This window comes from Aethalodelphis obliquidens, unplaced genomic scaffold, assembly GCF_003676395.1.
Source record: "Aethalodelphis obliquidens isolate GAN/ISIS:26980383/991018 unplaced genomic scaffold, ASM367639v1 scaffold20, whole genome shotgun sequence".
NCBI lineage: Eukaryota > Metazoa > Chordata > Mammalia > Artiodactyla > Delphinidae > Aethalodelphis > Aethalodelphis obliquidens.
Genome location: NW_020837964.1, coordinates 7,389,487 through 7,407,332, shown reverse-complemented (window position 1 = coordinate 7,407,332; position 17,846 = coordinate 7,389,487). Strand labels below are relative to the sequence as shown.

The 17,846-nt window shown below is 47.3% G+C and overlaps 1 long non-coding RNA gene across 1 annotated transcript; it reads left to right on the top strand.

Annotated features, from left to right (window-relative positions):
* The first annotated feature begins 648 nt into the window (after positions 1-648).
* LOC113627328 (uncharacterized) lies at positions 649-8,848 on the top strand. The gene is made up of 3 exons (XR_003435519.1): positions 649-659; positions 4,326-4,329; positions 8,769-8,848. It is a non-coding gene; the product is annotated as an uncharacterized LOC113627328 (long non-coding RNA).
* The last annotated feature ends 8,998 nt before the right edge of the window (positions 8,849-17,846 follow it).

The window sequence follows — 17,846 nt, the reverse complement described above, 5'->3', positions numbered from 1 at the left end:
GAGAACTCTATAATTAGAACAGAGACACAAAGGCAACTCTCATACAAGGTAAAATGTTGCAAAACTCTCTAGGGTTCAATGGAGGCAGACAGCCCATTTGGCAATTAGGAAGGCTTCCATGAACAGATGACAATCTGTGGGCCTTTCATGATGGCAACAAGTAGGGACAATGAAGATATGCAGAAGGAATGGCTTGGATAAAGGGGTGAGGACTGGCGTATGCAAGGTACTCCCTTCCAAAATGCCCACTTCCACCCAAAATATTTCAGTCTCTTGAACTAAAAATGTTTTGGGGAATTGTAACATGTAAAATGTGTTTCAATGCTTCTGTGAGCACCACCTAACCTAAAGCATTGAGAAAGGGACAAACTGAAATCACAGCTTCCTGTGCTAAAACCGTTATCAGTGATATATTCTTCTTCTCTCCCTACAGGTCATGAGTTGGGAGGAGGATATCTTATTTCCTACCACAAGTTATTTCCGGGTGCAAGTTCGACTGTATGAAATATGCTCCCAAGTATACAATGCAAGAAATAATTCTCTTGAGATAGTTTCTAGGTATACAAATTCATTCCCTTGAGATTTGTTTTGTTTTCCTAATTCTTTTTTTTTTTTTTTTTTTTGCGGTATGCGGGCCTCTCACTGTTGTGGCCTCTCCCGTTGCGGAGCACAGTCTCCGGACATGCAGGCCCAGCGGCCATGGCTCACGGGCCCAGCCGCTCCGTGGCATGTGGGATCCTCCCGGACCGGGGCACGAACCCGCGTCCCCTGCATCGGCAGGCGGACTCTCAACCACTGCGCCACCAGGGAAGCCCTGTTTTCCTAATTCTTTACATACCATCAAATCAAGTTGTTGTTTATTTTCAAACACAAGAGATCCCTTTATGATCATAAATTAGTCCCATTTCAGAGAGTGGTGTGTTTTTTTCAGGTTACACATTTTCATTAGATTTGCTTCAATACCAGCTATTAACAGGAAATTCTATCCAGTCTGGTTATATTTCCAAGAAAGAAGGCAAATTGTCAAGTTTTAAGGAATAGTAATTTCCTCTCCTGATCGATTTCCAACTTCAGATAGCAAAGTCATTAAGAGACCAGGTTCTGAAGTCAAAGCCTCTGGACCCAAACCCCTCGTCTTCCACTTAAGAAGCTCTCTGACCTTGACAAATTACTTTTTTCTCAGAGCCTCGGTTTCCCTAACAGTAAAATGGGAAAAAGTAATTGTAGTCACCTCTGGTTATGTAAGTGTTTGCACAGTACAGAAAAAGGGACTCAGATAGTTTTAACCATCATTATTATTTCCCAGTGATCCCTTTCCTCCAAAGCTAAACAAGTCTACCTCTCTTTTTTTGAGCTAAAATATTCCCTTCATTCAACCTTTTGATGTGGCCACAAGTTCAAGACAGGACCTGCCAAGTAAGATCTTTCATGGCCCCTCCTCCCTCCTTCCTCCATCACTTGGACCCTGGAGGGATGAGAAACTGCTCACCAAGCTGGGGGAAGCAAAGGCATAAAGACCTGAAGCTTCACTGCCTATTAACCTCGCTGAAGTGCCATTTCCTTCCTTCCTTCCTTCCCTCCTCCCTTCCTTCCCTGTGCAGCACGCGGGATCTTAATTCCCCGACCAGGGATCAAACCGCGCCCCCTGCCGTGGAAGCGCAGAGTCTTACCACTGGACCACCAGGGCAGTCCACTGGGGACGAGGATGAGTGGGGACTAAATGAGATGAGGGGCTGCAGAGTTCTTTGCACAGCACCTGCCATCCTGCAAACCAAACAAACGACAGTTCTGCGTGTCCTGATCATTAGGACCCGTGTTCTCACACCCACTCGATGGTCACCTGCAAAGTCACATGCGTATTCACTAACAGCGGCACCAATTTGCAGTCAGTGCTTTCATCTGTCAGATTACCATCCAGCAGAGCCTGCTGCTGTGGGCTTTCCCCACACACACACGCACCCCCACCCCCCCACCCAAGTAACATTGACATTGACATTCCTTTACTCATTACCATTCTCCTCTCCTGACTCATTGGTCAGGAACGACAAGTTCCCAGGCTGGTATGAATAAGGAACGGGCTTGGTGGGAGGATGGAGAGCTTGCCATCCCCCACCCCTTCTGGTTCGCCTCCCTCCTCCCTGCTCCGCCACACCTGGTACTTCTTTCTTCACACAAATCACACTTTGTTGCAATTATCTCTTGAATTAAACACTTTCTCCACACTCTGTGAACTCCGTCAGAACATAGACTGGATCTTTCATCCCTGGATTTGCACTGTCTAGCTCCTAGTTTTCTTAAATGATTTAATGATATTATTTATTAAGGTCTGAGAATAAGCACCTCATTCAAAAGTACACCAGCACTGCGCGGGTTCAATCCCTGGTCGGGAAACTAAGATCCCACAAGCCACTCAGTGTGGCCAAAAAAACCCCACAAACAAACAAACAAAAAACACCAGCACATATGCTATATAAATCTATATTTGTACTTATAAGCTTTTCCACAGACCATTACTCTAACCGGGTTTTTTCTCACTGAATCATTTCATTTGCCCAGCAGGATTCCCCCAAATCCTCTCTTCCCCAAAGTACAATGTGGCTGCTAGCATTCCATTATGTAAAACAAATATAGGGTGCTCCCTAGGATGCCTTAAGTCGTGTCCCCCAGTGGCTGGAAAGGGGCAACACCTCGCCCCATAACTGCTTCCTCTGGAAGAGACCTCACTGAAGGGAGGAACCGGTGCCATTCTCCAGGGAGCAGAAAACGAGGATCCAGGAGCATGTCTACACAGCCCGCTGGCTTTCTTTCCCAGATTTGCCTCCAAATGAGCATTTCTTAACTTCCTTAAGTGACACCTCCCTACACCTTGTTATCCCATGTGGCCCATGTGTATTCAGACTAAAGAGAGGCACCAAGTGCCCGAGATCCTCCACATCCCTGAGGGAATCAAAGCCACACGGCCATGTCACAGCCTGCCACACCCCCTTGTCCCCAGCTGTGCCAGGGCAAGAATGCTGTTTCCAAAGCAACTGCAACATTGTGCTTTATCGATGCTGCAGGCAGACAGCTCCACGTGCACACATGCAAACACACAGTCACACACCAGTATGGGCACACTTAGGCAGGCACAACTAATGACATATGCACACACCCACACACGGATCCCCTGTATTGTGGAAGCACATGTATCTTTTAATAAGAGACAGATATTTTATTTCTTATTCTGGCCAGAGAAGTTAGCTTTCCAAGGATATACTTAGTTGATTTCATATCTGTCCTTTAATATTTCTTACAAGTAGCCTGCAGGAAATTGAAACTCGATGCTTTGTACCTATTTGTAAATGTCTGCTGATCCCATTAGTCCAACTTATCTCCCCTGTTAGCTGGGAAGGGCTGAGAAGGTAGGGATTATACCTGGCTGGAGATGTGGGCCCCTTTCTCCTAAGGCCCACAAATGAGCAATCCATCACCCATGCTATTTCTTCCTCTTCTTCTCTTTCTGTCTTTTTCCCTAATGCTCTGCTCTTGTTGGAACTCTCCTCCCAGGAAAGTCAGAAAGCCGAATCCATCTCCACGTGTGAGATCCTGGCGGCTGAGTGTGAGTCTGGGGCAGAGCAAGGAGAACGATGTTGGCCCTACAAAGTCTCAAATCTACATGGGGCAGGCCCGGAGGCCAAAAATGGGCTCTGAAGAGCTGGGTCTGCACCTGAGGTCAGGCAAGACAGAGCAGCGTGTCTGGGAGGAAGAGGTGGGCAACGGCCCAGCGCTGATGTGCAAGGCAACAGGCACCTTTGCAGAACTGGAAAAGGGCGCCCCCTTTGGGCTTGACATGGGAAGCTGTGCTGGATTTCAGCTCCCACCTACCCACCCACCCACTCCTGGTGGCCCTGGGCGAGGGTCAAACCTGTAAGAGTGGGGTCCACAGCCTCGCCCAAAGGCCAAGGCAGCCATGGTTCACACACACTCTCTCTCCACGATCTCTTTTCCACACACTCCACAATCAGATTCCTGAGACCAAACGTCCTCTCCACCTGAAGCATCAAAACTCTTAAAGAGAGCTTTGTTCTGTGCATGAAAAACCAACGAGCAAGTAGTACTTTTTTTTTTGCGGTATGCGGGCCTCTCACTGCTGTGGCCCCTCCCGTTGCGGAGCACAGGCTCCAGATGCGCAGGCTCAGCGGCCATGGCTCACGGGCCCAGCCGCTCCACGGCATGTGAGATCTTCCCGGACCGGGGCACGAACCCGTGTCCCCTGCATCGGCAGGCGGACTCTCAACCACTGCGCCACCAGGGAAGCCCAAGCAAGTAGTACTTTTGAGAGTCAGTGTGGTCAGGAGCCCAGGCTCCAAAGCAAGGAGCCCTGAGTTCTCACCCTGCCTGGCCATTGACTGTGAGACATGAGGCAAATTACTCAACCCGGCTGTGCGTTTTCCTCATCTCTACCCTGGGGAGCTAATAGTTCCTACTTCCCTGGGTGGTTATGAGGATGAAATGAGGGCACACATATCAAGCTCTTAGCACCTAACACGTAGTAAGCACTCAACAAATATCACGTACTATGACTTACCTGAATTAACTCCAAATTTAAATTTTCCAAAGTTACTGGTGGATTTGGTTACATATATATATAAAGTAATAGGCGCTGTTTCCCTGTCTGCCCACCTTCAGCATATATGTTTTTTAAAATGTTTATTGGAGTATAGTTGCTTTACAATGTTGTGTTAGTTTCTACCGTAGCAAAGTGAATCAGTTATATGTATACATATATCCCCTCTTTTTTGAATTTCCTTCCCATTTAGGTCACCACAGAGCATTGAGTAGAGTTCCCTGTGCTATGCAATAGGTTCTCATTAGTTATCTATTTTATACATAGTATCAATAGTGTATATATCAGCACATATTTTTTTCACATCTTTACTGGAGTATAATTGCTTTACACTGTTGTGTTAGTTTCTGCTGTATAACAAAGTGAATCAGCTACACGTATACATGTATCCCTATATCCCTTCCCTCTTGCATCTCCCTCCCACCCTCCCTATCCCACCCATCAGCACATATTTTTAAGGCACTCATTCTATGAGAAGTTTATGGTCAATATCCAGAAAGCGGGGCTTAGAGATGAGGCTGACCTTGAGCAGGGGCAGACGGGGGGCGGTGGGGGGGATCAGTCCAGTTGGAGCTTTACCATAGGGTAATAAGTTTATCTATTAGAATGATGAACAAGTCTTGACTCTACAAAGATAAAAGTCTTGACTCTACAAAGTACAGATTCTACAGGTGAAAAGGTGACAAGCAATAAACTACAATTCCACTTTTAGAGGCTGCCAATGAAAACATTTTGAACCAAGAAATGGAAAAACCACTGAGTCGATGTTTTTCCCTGTTTCCTTATGTCTGGTGCTATTATGGAATTTGCTTCTATGATACATACACAGCATGCCTTAAGGCCACCATTAATGTCAACATCAACCATGCATATGGCATTTCTTCCTAAAACTGTCCCTGAATTTCCAAGTCTGGCTTAGGTGTTCCCATCTTTTCCTCTTACATCAGTAGATTAAATTGTTTGCTTATTTATATCCTCCACTAGACTCCAAGCTCCAGGATGGCAGGGCCATTGTTTTGTTTTGGCACTGTGCCCTTAACGCCTAGCACAGCCCCTGGCACCCAGTAGGCTTCAATATTCTTGTAAGTGAATGAATGATGCTGATAGAGGGGATGAGTCAGTGTTTTTGAGAGGACTGTGGATGCGTGTGGGCACTGAGTGGTGTGTGTAAGAGGGGATTCTTGGCCCAGCTCCCAGCCAGATCCGGGCAACCAAACAAGTAATCATTTCCATTCAAAGACAAGGAAAAGAGGACTCTAGAATGTCATAAAGTGGAGGGGTGCATTCATTAATGGATCAAACAAACCAACGTGCAAAAGAAAAATTAACTTACAGACATTTCTGGAGTACATATCCACAAAGCTCAGAATGCATGTAGTAACACAAATCCCAGCTGTGAGTGTATGATTTGGACCAAGAAACTCTGCACACGCACCTTGGCCAGAGCAGAGAGAGAAGTTAGCACAGGAAGACCAGACTGGACCCGCTGCAGGCAGGAGGGACGCCAGTGTGGATTTAAGCCCGGTGCCAACATTCATGGCTGCCCTTGGCTGCAGTCCAGCTGCGGGCCTGCATCTGATAGGGTGAGGGTTCCGAGCAGGGACGTGGCTGGAGGAGGGGTGCGGGAAAGGCCTGCAAAGGCTGCTGGGAAGCCCAAGTGCCCAGTGGAGGTGGGGGGAGGGGAGGCCAGGAAATAGGAGGAAGTTTAGACAGCATCGTTCCCTGGGGCACTGGCCGCTTCTAGGTCACAAGCAAGAACTGCTAGCAGAACAGAAACTTGGCTGAAAAAAAAAATGTTTTTGAAGCTGCTGAGTGAACCTTTGCCTCTTTAAGTGCAGCCAGTTCCCTTACTGTGATCTCAAAGTGGCAGTGGGCAACCTCTGCACTATCTTTGGAGCAGCATTCTCTAGGCCAGCCTACTGGACAGAACTGCGAGGTGGGTCACTGGGAGACTTCTTATGGGAGAACCTTTTGGAGGCAATCAGTCAGTCAACAAATGCTTGCCAGACACCTCTGGTGTGTGGTGGGACCCAGGAATCTAAAGGGAGGTTTCAGACCCAGCTGGTGAGTTCAGACCTGAGGCAGATAACAAACAGTATAAGTGAAACCCAGCTGCCAACTGAGGCCACCCAGGGCGTGCATCCTATCACATCATAGATGCTCTTGCTTTTCTGAAAATATCCACACTCAGACCCTTCCTCGATTTCCTTTTAAAAGCAAAACCAAAGAAGTCTGTGTGCTTAGGGGAAATGGAAAGTTTAGGTGGGTGGAGCAAAGCAAAGAACTTAAAATCAAACACTGGATATCTTGTGCTTTAGATTCCTTTGCCTTCAGCAGTCACTTGACTCCACAAGGGAGCACCAGGCTGAGACAGGTCTCTGGTTCTCCTTCCTCCTTCCTCTTTCCATCTTTCTCTCTCACCTCCTCACTTCTTGATTACCCTTGGGAACTTCAAATGCCCTTCCTTCTACCTTGCAAAATCATGGACTCTTTCCAGTTTCCATTCCCCAACACATCTCCGGGTCCACTTTTTTTTTTTTTTTTTTTAGTAAATATTTTATTTGAACTAAATTAAACTTTAACTTTGTAGCCACCTGTATTCATTATCACTGAAATCTAGCAAACTCCCATTGAAACTTAAGTTGCCCGTAGAGAAGTTGTAACTGGAATGTTCAAGACAGTCTAAAGTTTTGAAAAAAAAAACACGCGTCCCGTGGATCCCCCAAAACACGACTCATCCACAACCCTCCTCCTTGTTGCCTCTTTCCATGCTGGGACTGTGGATTAGTCTAACCCCATATTCTCCTTCCCCTTTTCACTTGATCTCTCACCTATATATGTCCATGAAGAACTTAACTGCAATGGAACGTTCAGGGTTTTGTAGGAATTCTTTGGTTTGTCCATCAGCCTCCAAATGTCCCCAAAGAGTCATGCCCTCTGGTCCAAGCAAAGCCCACAGAAGTCGATTTAATGGAAATGGTTGCCCCTCTATCATTTTGTGAAATTCCAATCAAAGCCAGAGCCAGGGTTGAGCTGACTCCAGGTAGTAAGTTAGGGAAGGTGTGACTTGCTTGGTGACAGCAGCAAACAGCCTCCGGGTCCACTTTTGAAAAACCATGTTCAACTGAACCCGGCATTTGCCATGATCCTTTAGGCAGAAGTGGTTGGTTAATAACATCATTTCTCTTCTCACATCAGGATCAAGTATTATCTCTTCCCTGGTCTCCCAACCTCCAGACTCTCATCAATCCTAAATGAGACTTCCTAAAACATCACTTTTATCAGCTCACTTCTTAGCTGTTGAAAGCCAAAGTTCATCACTTTCTCCCAAATTTTCTTTTCTGTCCATGTTCCCAGTCTCACAAGCATCCATCCAAATGCCCAAGCCAGAGTACTGATATTTTCTACTCTCTCTCCCCATATCCAGCTGGCCACCAAAACCATTAGATTCTCAGGACTTCCCTGGTGGCACAGTGGTTAAGACTCCATGCTCCCAATGCAGGAGGCCCGGGTTCAATCCCTGGTCAGGGAACTAGATCCCACATGCATGCCGCAACTAAGAGCTTGCATGCCACAACTAAGGAGCCAGCGAGCCTCAACTAAGACCCAGCGCAACCAAAAAAAAAAGATAAAACCATTAGATTCTCCCTCTGAAATGTTTCTTGATCAAGAATAATGGTCCAGATGGGTAGTTCAGTGGAAGGAAGGCAGATGCTATGACTAAGCCCTACTACAAACACATGGGATGGGAAAAAGGAGGTTTCCCAAAAGAAGTTTGATGGGCAAGCAAAACTCATGACAGCATCTCAGCAAGCAATCCAGGGGCTGTGATGCTCATGAGTCTTGAGAACTGGCTTCATAAAAGTGTATACAGAGAATCAAGCCACGATCAACAGAACCAGCCCCTCGGAGAGGGATTGGAAAGATCAGATTGGGGCGGGCGTCGGGGGAAGGAGGTATGTCCTAGAGAAAGAGATTGAGGCACAAGTCCATTATCAGAACTAGGGCAGCCATAACGAAGTACCAGACTGAGTGGCTTAAACAACAGAAATTTATCTTCTCACAGCTCTGGAGGCTGGAAGTCCAAAATCAAGGTGTAAGCAGGGTTGGCTTCTTTTGCAGTCTCTCTCCTTAGCTTGTAGATGGCCATCTTCTCTCCTAGTCTTCACATGGTCTTCCCTCTGTATGTGTTTGAGTCCTAATCTCCTTGTCTTATAAGGACACTAGTCATATTGGATTAGGATCCACCCTAATGGCCTCATCTTAACTTAATTACCTCTTTAAAGACCTATCTCCAAATACAGTCACATTCTGAAGTGCTGGGGGTTAGGACTTCAACATATAAATTTGGGGGTAGGGGGAACACGGTCAGCCCGTAACAAGGGGCCACAGTCAGAACCAAACTGTCAACAGCAGGATGACTTTGTGATGAATCTGAGAGAAGTAGCCAGAGGCACTCAGGAGGCTCCAGCCAACTATGCTCCCCAGGCCCTTCTCATTTATGACAGTTTTATTTTTTATTGACTGGCTTCTGAGCTGCAGTTGGTTAGGGGCTTTGAAGCATCATCAATGATTAAAGCAGAATTAACTCAGTCACTGCAAAATGGATTCCATTCACAACTAAAGACTAAAACAATCTTCCCTGGTCATCTAGAAAGCAGAAGGGCAGGTTTCTTTGGCTATGGTAGTGAGTTACCTGGAACTGAAATCTTGGTTTTTATATCCCAAAACTCCAAACAGGGCCATGCTCTCATTGAAGGCTCTAAGAAAGAATCTGTTCCAGGCCTCTAGTCATCTTCAACCTGACGTTTATACATGAATTGCATTTCATATGGGATGTGGGAACATTTGATTGTGATTGATGGGATGCAAGAAGGTGCTTCACAAAGTGAGAGTGCCTAGGGCCTCTTGTGCACGTGGAGATCTTAAAACGGCCAGCCTTTGCAGCCTGCGGCCCCCATGTCAAGAGAATTCTAGCCGCAACTCCCTAGTTGTGGAGTTTTGCATTCGGTGGACTTCAAGGTCTCTATAAAACTCCCTGCCTGCAGACAGGGAGCCCTAATTCACCTTGCCCTTGAAGACCTTTCACATGGATTTCCTGCCAAAATGCACCCCACTGGAGCAACCTCAAGATGGCCCTGACCTCCAGGGTGGCAGCCAGCAGCCCCACAGGGGCAGAGGAAAGTAGGCAGTAACTGGGGTAAATGCCTCTGTCGGGAGCAGCCTGTGGCACCTCAAGTCACAGCTCCCATCCAGCCTCCTGGAGGGAGAGAAGAGGGAGCCTGAGATGCTGCATTCCCCTGTCAGTCTCAGGGAAGCAATTCTTTAGGTCATCAGTCAAAAGCCTCCTTGGAAATGAGAAACGGGCCTGAACACCAGGTCGTTTAAAAAGATATTTATTGTGAAATGTAGAGGCAGCAGCGCCTTTCCAGAGTCGAGACAGACGCTCAGCATGAATTATGTCGGCTAAGTCTGGAGAAGCAGGCGGCAAGTACCTGGGTAGAAATGACATACGACCTCGAAACGATCACTACAAAGGCCTGGGAGGAAAGAGCACACGTGTGGGGGGCGAGGACATTGGTCCCCAGGACTGTGGAAAGGGACCACGGGGAGCCCACTGCCCAGGGCAGATGCTAGTCCTGGTGGCACTCCCCAGAGGGTCTTCAGCCCTGGGTGAAGAGTGAGGCTAAACTCATTACAGTGCAAATGGAAGATGACAGCTGAAATGACTTGTTGTCTGAAATCTGCTTTGAAACACTCAAAAAAATATCTATATCAATATCTATATCTATATATCAGGGGATGGATAGATAAAACAAGATATTGAGGGAATTCCCTGGCAGTCCAGTGGATAAGTCTCCGCGCTCCCAATGCAGGGGGCACGGATTTGATCCCCAGAGAACTAAGACCCTGCATGCCGCACAGTGCAGCCAAAAAAAAAAAAAAGATATTAATAACGGCTGAAGCTGGGTGATGGATATTTGGGGGTTCATTATATTATTTTTTCTACTTTTGTATAGACTTGAAAATGTAAATATTGAAAACAATTTTTTGAAGAAAATAGGCCTTTATCCTGCATTCATGAATCTATATTCATGGATATATATATCATACATATATATTGTATGCATGGACACACACACACCAGTATTGTAATTGTTACGTGTAAACTATACAGCATGCCAGGCACAAAGCATACCGTTCTATGTGCATTTTATCATTTAATTGTCATGACAATCACATGAGGCAAGGGACTGAGTAAGTCATCCAAGGGCAAAGAACTAATAAATGCCAACTCCAGGTTTCAGGTCCAACTCTGTCTGACTCTAAAGCCTGGAATATCACCCGCCCTGCTATCCTTACCCAGCTAACCTATGCTCAACTAAGGGTAGGAAAAGCCTCATTGTATAATCACAAGGCCAACAGAAACAAATGGCTTGTGCCAATGAGGAAAGGTCAAAGGAAGCCCAGCTGGCCTGACTGCTTCTAACTCCCCTTCCACGTCTTGCTTCAACATCACCCCACCGCTCACGTCCCTTTAGGCAAATCTGTGTGCACATGACGGCACCCAAAGAGGGCCACCCACTGGCAGCTTCTGCACGAACTGCTGCTTAGCATTACGTGGCCACCCGCCCTCAGGCATCTGCAGTTGGCTGTGCAGCAGGACCCCGGAACTGAGCTCAGGGGCCAGAAATGGGGAGAAGGGGAATGGAGTTTCCAAGTGTAAACCCACTGTTATCTTTAAATGAAACTGGCCATGTTTGATTTTTCTAAAGATAATTGGGTTCCACCAGAAGCAAACCTTGAGTTAACTTGAGTGCAAGTAGTTTCGGGGTAGTGTCAGTAGGCGAGGGGCGGATGAGTCAGGGAATGGAAGGCAGCCACTGAAGGGCTGTGTTACTAAGCAGGCAACCACCATGGGCAACGCGGGAGCTCATTTCCACTGGGAAAGTCTGGGAGACAATGTCGAACATGCATTGGAGTTTCCCCACCTAACAGGCAAAGAAGCTGGGATAGTTGCCCTCCAACTCCACCCACCACTGGCTGAATGCTGCTCCTGGCATCAGTAACTCCACCCACCAATGGCTGAATGGCGCTTCTGACATCAGTAACTGCGGCACTTCTAGCACCTCTCTTGCGCCTGGGGCACCACTGACATTTTAGACTGGATGATTCTTTGTGAAGGAAGCTGCCCTGGGGCACTGTAAGATGTTGAGCAGCATTCTTGGTCTCTACCCACTAGAAAGACAGCAGCAGCTCCCCGACCCTAGCTGTGTCCACGAAACATGTCACCAGACGTTGCCAAGTGTTCCTGAGTGGGGGATAGCAAAATCACCCCACTGTTGAGAACCACTGAATTATGGCAGCCAACCATCCACGTTTGCCCAGGACTCTGGCTTTAGCACTAAAAGGCCCATATTCTGGGACAACCCTCAAGTCAGTTGCCCACCCAAAATACATTCCCTTTGAGGGCTAAGAGTAGCTCATGTGCCACTGAAAAGCCCTAAGTTTTTCCAGACACCCCAGTCCAGACCCAGAGTGTGTAGGGGACCTTGGGATGAAGCTACAGATAAGAAGCCCTTTGAGACATCCCACCCAAGGGGCCCAGGAGGTCTGAGCACCCACCCCACTAGACTGAGAGGTCCATGAGGGCAGAAGACCAAGTGTCTCCTTCCCCAGTGATACCCCAGTACCCAGCAGCACATGAAACATGATCAGTAAGTATTGTTGACCAAGCGGTGGATGGATGGTTGGATGGATGGATGGACGGTTGGATGGATGGATGGATGGATGGATGGATGGACGGATGGACAGGTGGATGGAYGGGTAGATGGATGGGTGGATGGATGGGTGGATGGATGGATGGATGGATGGATGGGTGGGTGGATGGATGGATGGATGGATGGGTGGGTGGATGGATGGGTGGGTGGATGGATGGGTAGATGGTTGGATGGATGGATGGATGAATGGATGGGTGGATGGATGATGGTTAGATGGGTGGATGATGGATAGATGGATGAACAGATGGCTAGATGAATAGGTGGATGGATGGGCAGATGGACAGACAGATGTATAACTCTAACTAAGGGACTACAATTAGGTTGTTCAATCTTTCAAAACTTCAGCATACTCCTACCCATCAAATGTGGATAGTAACACCGTCTGTGTAGAGCTGCTTGGAAAATTAAATGAGAAACTGAACTGCTGTGCGAGGCCTCCAGGATAATGCAGGCTTAATGCAGTGCGTAGCACATAGTAAATGCTGGCTCCCTTCTTCCTTTTCTGGGCTCCAGAGAACTAGTTAAATTTAATTAAATAATCTGAAACATGAGGAAAGGTAGGAGAGGCCTCCACAATGCCCACAACACAAGCAGGGGCGAGGATGATTGCAAACACTCTTATCTTTGATTTTTATCACGTGATCATAATTTCAAATTGTTCCTAATTCAGATAATGGATCCAGTAAATAAGATCTCACAGTGTCCTGCCAAGTGCATTCTGTCTTGCCTGTCCTGGGGTCGGGGAACCCTTTATAACCAGCCCTCTATGCATTAGGATGACCCTGCTTCTGAGTCATTTGGTCCCTCTCATCACTCGGATCACAAGGAGTTAATCCTCCCACCCACACTGCAGTGCAGAGAAAAGAGAGCAGAAGGCAACAGCCCAGGCTGTACTCAGCATTTTGAACCTGGGGACTTTTGCCTTGGCTCAGCTAGGGGCCCCTGACCCTATGTCCTTCTCAAGTTCAGCAGCTGACCTTGGGCTGGAGACCTCTTTGAAGCCTATGTGGGGGGAAAAAAAAGGAAGGGGGTGGAGGAGAGAGGAGAGAGAAGAAAGAAGAGAGAGAGAGAGAGAGAGAGAGCGACAGAGAGAGACAGAGAGAGACAGAGAGAGACAAAGAGAGACAAAGAGAGAGGGATTTGTATGAATTGATCCCATGGCCATCACTAGGCTGCCAGCCACCCTCGAGCCTTCTCTGGTTCGTGGAACCCGCCCAGCTCCTTCCCCCCTCAGGCTTTCATGTCTGCTATTGCTCTGCCTGAAACTTACCTTCCGTGCCCAGCACAGGGCACATGAAACATGTCACCTCCTCAGGGGAACCCTTTCTGACCCCCACTTGACCCCAGACTAGGGATGCCAAGTACTTTTCCTTGTAGCTTTTATTGTATTATAGTTTTAAATGTTTGTGGAATTATATGTTTGATGCCTGCCCTGAAAATTCCTATGTCGAAGCCCTAGCCCCCCGTGTGATAGTATCTGGAGATGGGGCCCTTGGGAGGTAACTGTGTTTAGATGAGGTCATGAGGATGGGATCCCCATGATGAGATGAGCGTCCTTATAACAAAAGAGAGACCAGAGCTGGTTATCTCGTGCACGCACTCTGCCACATGAAGACACAGTGAGAAGGTGGCTGTCTGCACACCAGAAAGAGAGCTCTCGCCAGGAAATGAATCTTGATCTTGGACTTTCAGCCTCCAGAAATGTGAGAAATAAATGTCTGTTGTTTAAGTGCCCCAGTCTATGGTATTTTGTTAGGGCAGCCAGAGCTGATTTAGGACAATGTCTGTTGACCCCGGCCAGACCAAATCTGTCTTATTGTTCCCTTCACTCCCAGGCCTCACGGGAGACTTGATGGCACACCTGAACTGGATAAGCAGAGGAGGGTTTATTTATATAAAGGGGTGGGGGCTGTAACCCAGAACTTACCACCCCAGGCTTAAGGGGAGGAAAGGAGGGGACATTAGGGAAGCCACAGAAAGGAGAGCTGTGACCAGACAGGAAGCCAGAGGAGGAAGTGCCTGACCCCACCCTCCCTCTTTCTCACAATCTCCTGCCAGGACCCCCTGTTGGCCAAGCCCAACCAGAGGCCAGAGGGCAAGGGAGCCCAATGCTGCCCACGTAGGTCAGCCTTCTGGGCCAGAGCAAGGTGGGGACAGGTGGAGAGTGGGTCTGAAGGGGCAAGTGGAGGCTACCTGGAGCATTCCCCTAGCCTGCGGCACAGTTCTGAGCGCAAGTGTGAAATCAGTATTGTTGAATGAGTGACCATTCTGACCCTGAGCCTTCTCTCCTGTGCCTGGAGTCTGCCTGTAAAGGCAGGTCTTAAGGATTTGGGGTACCTTCCTCCTTTGCTTTGAAGGGAAAAGCGCAGAGGTGATTCCCATACTCCAGTCTTGCGACCATGTGCCCTTTGACAATCAACACCATTTTGGTGAAAAACCACAAGAACTGCCACCTGCTCCAAAGCCATCTGGTTACTGTTCCCGATTTAGACAAAGACAGACACGTATACTTGGGTACCTGTCTCTGAGTCAAGGTATTCCATATGTCTGCTCCACATGAGTGTCTTCTAAAAAGGCCAAACTCTCTCCTTGGAGAGATCTGATTTCTTCCCCTCCCCAACCACCCATTCAACTCAGCACATATTTATTTAAATACATTTCTCTATTCAGGGCATAGTGGGTGAGGGCCAATCTGCGATTAAGAGTATGGCAGCCATAGAAAATGCATTGCTCAGATCTCCAGCTGTAGGAACACAGTTGACTGACAGACCCAGCTGCCACCCATTGGGATGTGCCACGTTCACGACGAGGCTACGCTTCTCTCAGGCTACACCACCCAGTGATTGAGCACAGCATGGTACAGTGCCAGCCCTTTTCCACAGGACATGGGACTCCTCTCAAGGGTGACTTTAGCTGGAGGACCCCTTATCAGCCTGGCCAAAATGTTCTTAGACCTGTACTGTGGTCTGAGGCTCTTCCTGCCTAATCCTCCCTCCTTCCCACTCTCCTTTCAAAGGTGTCAGACTTGGATCTAATCTGAAGGCTCGTCCTACCTCTTCCTGCTTCCTCCCCTTGTCACAACTTCACAGGCAAGTCCCCCAGTGAATCCTTTGCTTGTCTAATCCCATCTTAGCGTCTGCTCTTGCAGACGCAATCCATCACATAAAGCCTGGCAGTTTGCCAAACTGAATAGGCTGCTGATGCCTACAGGCAGGTGTTTGCTTGGGTTTGCGTGCCTGTCCATGCAAAGATGCTTTCATTTATTTTATTTATTTTTATGAAAGAGGATGATGGGGGCTGGGGACTAGGGAGAGCAGGCTGATAGAGGGAATGACATGAGTACTGTCTCTTTACCAAGTTTTAGCAGCTGGTTTGAGCCTGCATGGAAGAAGGGGAAATGGCCAAAAGTCAAAGAAGCTTCATTCAAGAAAGGCTGTTTGAGAAGCTGAGCATAAGTATGACCAAACGTGGGGAAAAGGACAGTCACACACACACAGTTGGCCACTGACCACCAGGCACTGGCAGAAATGGCTATATGCAGTGGGGTAGTATTTTCATAGAAGATGGTATCAGTTAGCTATCGCTAACCTCAACATGCCCAAACATTATTTATTATCTTAAGATGACAGTAATTTCTTATCTCTCATGTGTCTACAAGTCAGGTTGAGTTTGGCTGATTTAGGCTAGGCTCCACTGAGGTTCCTTGGAAGCTGGGAAACATCCAGTGTGGCCAGAGCTCAGAGATCAGGGGAAGAAGCGAGTTAAAGGGCTAGACCATGCATGGCCCCAAAAGCCCCTGTAAGATGTTTGAGTTTTATCCCAAGAGGAGATGGAATCATTGAAAGGTCTTCAGTAGAGACATGACATAACCTGATCTGTGTTTTCTTCATTCTCAAGCACTTTGGAGAACGGGTTGGAGCTGTTAAGAGTAGAAACAAGAGGCCTATGAGGAGGCAATAGTCGTGGTCCAGACAAACAAAATGGGGGCCTGGAGATGAAGTGAAAGGGACAGATCTGAGGGATGACTTTTTATTTATTTTTATTTTTTGGCTGTGTTGGGTCTTCATTGCTGCGTGTGGGCTTTCTCTAGTTGCTGTGAGCAGGGACTACTGTTCGTTGTGGTGCGCGGGCTTGTCATTGTGGTGGCTTCTCTTGTTGCGGAGCACGGGCTCTAGGCACGTGGGCTTCAGTAGTTGTGGCATGCAGGTTCAGTAGTTGTGGCTCATGGGCTCTACAGCGCAGGCTCAGTAATTGTGGTACACGGGCTTAGTTGGTCTGCGGCATGTGGGATCTTCCTGGACCAGGGCTTGAACCCGTGTACCCTGCATTGGCAGGCGGATTCTTAACCACTGCACCACCAGGGAAGCCCCTGAGGGATGTTTGAGAAGTAAAACCAATAGAACTTGGTGGAAGATGAGGGAAGAAGATCAGGTTGGTGACCTCTTAACTCTGGACACTGCTTTCCATTGAGGACACTCTGATTTTTTTTTAATGACCCTTATCCAATAGCCCAAGGAAGTCATGGAAGATTGTCTTGGCAGCAAAGAGTGTAAAATAGACTCCAAGCTAAAATCCACCCAACACTGCCACAAACTTTCTCATTCTACCAGCACAGTATGGGGTGAACTACATAGGACTGTGAAACAGAGACCTGGGTTCTGATTCCACCTCTGACCCTCATTACCTAGAGAACTTGTGTAACCTATTTTAACTTTGTTGAGCTTCAATTTCTACATCCATAAAATGGGAACTAAAATACCCACCTCTTGGGGTGGCTTTAACATGGGTTGATTCGATCAGATGATAGAATGAAAATCTTTACAAAGCACTATATACAATGCTAGTTAATTTGGCACAATTATAAGGAAAATCATTCTCTTATGAGAGTACATTTATGTAGCACACTGGTTCCTGGCAATGGCTAGTTCTATATTTACTCATCCCCAAAAAGGGAAAATGCTCTTTGGGTCTTTGTTGTAATGTTACATACTTAAAATGTAGGGGACAAAACCTCCCTCTGTGACTTGATGATGAAGCCATTTCAAATGGAAGAGCACAAAGTATCCTATTTTGAGGACAGTTTTCTCCACTCAGAAAAACCTGTCACCGATGACCTGTTGTCTTGTCTACAGTCCTCTTTGATAAATTACACAGGTGTTGAAGCCACAGGAGAGCAAATGTTCAATGCAAAATGGGATCAAAAGAGGCCAAGCGAGGAGCAGGGCTGGTCCCGAGCGTAAGCTTGGTTTCAGGAGGGGGGCACTTCACTTACAGATGACTCAGAACAGTTAAGTAAAAAAGGGAAATTCATGGACATGAAACAGAAAAGACTGCGGCAGGGCTGGATATTGGGACTTGAACAATGTCAGCAGCTTCTCTCTATCTTTTCCTTCTGCCATGTTGGCTACAGCTTAGGTAGACTTTGCCCTCACATCCTCCCAGTGGCAAGTCCAGCACAA